We start from the raw sequence: 4,849 nt of genomic DNA, 5'->3' as shown, positions 1-4,849 counted from the left end.
CCAGCCCCAGCTGGGCGCTTGGGGCCCTTTGTCAAGGAAGCCTGGTCCCCAGGCTCTCCACGGGCCCCTCGCCTGCCGCCGTCCCTCTCACAGATACATGACTACGGGAGGGTCCTCCCGTCCCACTGAGGAAGGGGCCCTCACGGGGAAGTCACCACCGAGCAGATGTGCCCCAGCCCCACACTCACACCGGGCAGGAGCCAGGCGGCAGCGTGACTGAGGAAAGGCCCGAGCCTGTGACGTTCGGGTGCTGCCCACTTAGGAACGTGGCAAGCAGACTCCGCGGTGGCGTGAAGGTGGAGTTTCCAGGAGAAACGACAAAACTAAAAACCAGGAGAGCCACCCCTACGTTAGGTTAGGAACCCTTGTGGCTGAGCTGATGGGGAAAGCTGTGAGGCTTGGAGCCAAAATGGGGCCCTGGGAGAGTCAGGAAACCAGAACAGCCAGAAGCGAGGAGACCAGGAAGGGGAGAGAGGCGGTGGAGGCCCAGAGAAACTCTTGGAAGCAGAGCGGGACGCCTGCGGCATCTTCCCGGGCCGGGCCTGTGTGGGCGGGTTCATTGGAGGGCAGGAGCAGACAGATATTCCTTCCTCAGATCCCCTCTGTACTTCCTCAGGGCTTAACCTTTCCTCCTGCAGCCCTGCTATTTCCTCACTCCTTCAATGCTCCCTGCTTTCCTGGGTCTTCATTCCTTTTCTTTTCACAAACTGGTTGGGAGCTTTTTCGTCCTAAAATACATTATAGTCTAAATTAGACTCTCTTTTTCCAGCACCTCCTGTCCTTCCTTTCAGACGGGTCACCTCCTTTTCTCCACCCTCACCTCCCCATTCCTACCTCGCATGCCCTGCTCTCATAGGTCCTGGGGGCATCATAACCCGTGTTCCCTGGCCCAATCCATTGCCTTTTCCTGGATGGCATCCTGTCTGAGCCCTTAGAGCATTTGACACCCTCCCTTGAAACCTGTCTCCCTAGTCTTTATCACACCAGTGTCTTCTGGTTTGCCGCCTTCCTCACTGGCTATTGGTCTCCTTTATGGATTCTCCTTCTTCTTCTACTGGCCCTTAAATGCAAATGTCCCCCCACCCCCAATTCTGGCCCTGATATTGTCTCTTTTTGCTCTACATTCTCCCCCAGTGCAATCTCATTCACGTCCATGGTTTTTTTTTTTTTTTACGTCCATGGTTTTAACTCACCCATATGCAAATGACCCATGTGCTAATGAGATCCGTGTGCAAACTTAAATTTCTTACATAAATAAAGAGTGTGAGAGTCTAGGTCTCATTTAAATGAATTCTTCTTCTGGCTGCCTGTGGAGTCTGCTCCCAGAGCCCACAGTCCCATCACTTGCTTTTCAGAGTTAACTCTACAAACATATACACACTACTATATAGAAAATAGGTAAACAACAAGGACCTATTGGATAGCACAGGGAACTATATTCAATATCTTGTAATAACCTATAATGGAAAAGAATCTGGGAATTCCCTGGTGGTTCAGTGGTTAGGACTCTGTGCTTTCACTGCCAGGGCCTGGGTTCAATCCCTGGCTGGGGAACTAAGATTCTGCAAGCCACGCAGCACAGCCAAAAAACAAAAACAAAAACAAAATCTGAAAAAATCCATTATATCTATATAACTGAATCGCTTGGCTATACACTTGAAACTAACACAACATTGTAAATTAACTATAGTTCAATTTCAAAAAATTTTCAGGAGGGCTAAAGTGAGTTTGGGGATTAATACAAGGCAGCTGATGTTGTCAGTGCCCTGCTCACATTCCTTGAAGCTCACTGATTCATTATCCTCTTCTGGCTGACTTTCAACTGTCCACATCTGCACTGAGGATTTTTTCTGAAACCAGAAGGCCACTTTCCTGAATGTGGTCCTGCTCAGAAGTCGAAAAGTGACAGGGAATAAACACACCCCCCCCCCCACCCTGGGAGCAGCACTCAACAAATAACCCTCAGATGCTGGTATATGAATACATCAGCTCCCTTACCCCTCAAGCAGGATCATTCACACAGTCTCCCAGAGCTTCCCCACTGGTTTCAGCTCCAGGCACCCCGTGGTAACTAGGTTCACAGCGTGCCCTTCAGTGGCTGCTGTCTCATCCTCATCATTTCCCCACCTCCCTAGAGGTGCTCCCTGGACTTGCCAGATAAACCATTTGTACTTGCACCCTGTCTCAGGATCTGCCTCCGGAAAAATCTACACTAACATAGCAAGGTAAGCTTCAATTATGTGAGCGTTCATGTATTTGAAACAAGACTTCTGCTCCAATATTGCTCAAAAATGAGGTCTACATCAAAAAACCACCCACCTTGGGGCTTCCCTGGTGGCGCAGTGGTTGAGAATCTGCCTGCCAATGCAGGGGACACGGGTTCGAGCCCTGGTCCGGGAAGATCCCACATGCCGCGGAGCAACTAGGCCCGTGAGCCACAATTACTGAGCCTGCGCGTCTGGAGCCTATGCTCCGCAACAAGAGAGGCCGCGATAGTGAGAGGCTTGCGCACCGCGATGAAGAGTGGCCCCCGCTCGCCACAACTAGAGAAAGCCCTTGCACAGAAACGAAGACCCAACATAGCCAAAAATAAATTAATTAATTAATTAAAAAAAACAAAAAAAACAAAAAAAACCACCCACCTTTTCCCTGGGTGTTCACATTCGTTCACACACACACACACACACACACACACGTATTTCTTCCCCTTCCCTTTTTCCTTCCCTCTTTCTTCCAGCAGTTCAGCTCATAGACTACTTAGGGACAACCAGGCATTTTCCTTTGAATTCTCACAGCCCCCAAATCAAACAATATTTTAAAAAAAACAGTTAGGTCCACAGCATTCAGGTGTCTCCTAAGGCTTAGCAAACTGCCCTAAAAACCTCAAGCTGCGTTTAAAAGAAAGCCTGCACAAACCTTCTCTGTGCGGAGTGTTCTTCTCCTGGCTCTGTGGATCCCGGCTTTCAGGTGTCAGCTGGAAGGAGATGAGAACCCCGCGGCCCCTGCTGCTGAGCTGCCCATCCCGGGGGGAGGGGGGCGCGGGCCGGGGGGAGGGGAAGATGGGCAGCAGGAACCTGCCAGGGATGAGCGCCCTTTAGGCCTGGGTCTGGTTCGGTGCTGCGGAAGCCTGGGTGGGCCCACCTGTCCCGTCTCAGGGACACGCAGCCGAGTGAATACCCTGGTTACCATCCCGGAGAGAGGCTCGGGCATCTGCTGTGCTATGAACCTCTTCTTAGGGTGGCAGCCACAGTTGCCAGCAGAACAGGCCGTCTTCACAGCCTTTCCCAAACGTGCCTGGTCCTAAGAATCACCTGGAGCGCGAGCTAAGCAGACAGCTTCCAGACGCCGGCTCTGATTCCTGATTCAGCATCTCCAGAGTGATGCCCGGGGCTCTCCGTGCTTCACACGCCCCCCCAGGTGATTCTCATGGGCGGGCACACTAGGGAAACAATGGAGAGGAGAGAGGCAGGAGCAGCTTCAAAGCAGATAGAACCCAGCTGGTCAGGTATGTACGTTCCCTAAGCTGACAGCCCTTATATCCAGAATGAATGGAAGTCATTGCTAGCATGGGGGCTTGCCAGGGCCTGCGACAGTTCTGAGAGCCCAAGGAGGCTCTAGGCCAAACAAGACGTGTCTAAAGTGACCCTCACAGCCCAGGTGACCTTTTAAGTGGCATTTCCTCTTAGGTTTGCTGTAGAATAAAGATTCCCAGTTGACTAGGGAATAGGAGTAAGGAGGCAGGAAGGACAGTCTATCAGAGACTGGAAAGGATAGAGTTGAAGAGATATTCTTCATTAGGAATTGCTTTGATTTGTTTTTCATCAAAGGGAATTTATATTGAAATTTCTGGGATGTTCAAAGGGTGTGAGATCTTAATGTTTCTCAAAATGGCATACAGTGTAAAATGTTTGCAGTTGGCTGGGATAAACCAAGAGCTTCAGGTCTCGTTGGCTGGGGGCAGTTCTGGAAGAGCAGGACCTCCTAACACTCGGCCCCCCCAGACCCTGCTCCTGATTTGTCCTCTCCAGCCCATCTCCCCTCCGCCATCTTTCTCAACTCAGATCACATACCTCAACTCTCTGCTCAGAGTCACTGAAAGGCTCACTGCTGCCCTGAGATAAAGGCAAACGACTGTTAGTATAAGCCTCAAGATCCCTGTTGGGCCCCACCCTAATAGTCCAACTTTATCTCCTCACTGCTCACCGTGTGCCCTTTGTTCTTGCACCGTCAGGCTACTGGAGTTCTCGGAGAACAGGAAGTGTGATCCCACCTCTGAGCATTTGTTCTCGCTCCATTTCTCTAGCTGGAGAGCCCCAACTCATCCTTCGGGTGCCATTCCACTAAGTCCCTTTCATTTGCCTGGCAGAGTAAATTGTTTCCAAAATGAGACACGTTTGTTGAGAATTCAGTGCGTGGTCTTGAGGAAAGGTGGTGGGGTCTGAGAGTCAGCTGTGCATTGGCCCGGTTCTGCCCCAGAACAGGCACTATTCATCGGGGCATCTTTTTTTTCCTTCCTCCCTTTCTTCCTATTGAGGTAAAATATACAAAACATAAAATCTACCATTTTAAATGTATAGTTCATTGGCATTAAGTGCATTCACATTGTTGTGCAACCATCACCACCAATCATCCACACAACTTTTTCGTCTTTCAAAACTGAAACTCAATACCCATGAAACAATAAGTCTTCATACCTCCTTCTCCCAGCCCCAGACAACCACTGCTCTACTTTTTGTCTCTATGAATTTGACTACTCTAGGTACCTCATATAAGTGGAATCACATGGTATTTGTCCTTTATGTCTGGCTTATTTCTCTTAGAATAATGTTTTCAATGTTCATCCATGTTG

This window comes from Balaenoptera musculus, chromosome 3 (genome assembly GCF_009873245.2).
Source record: "Balaenoptera musculus isolate JJ_BM4_2016_0621 chromosome 3, mBalMus1.pri.v3, whole genome shotgun sequence".
NCBI lineage: Eukaryota > Metazoa > Chordata > Mammalia > Artiodactyla > Balaenopteridae > Balaenoptera > Balaenoptera musculus.
The sequence above is the reverse complement of the archived record's forward strand: the minus strand, read 5'-3'. Positions refer to the sequence as shown.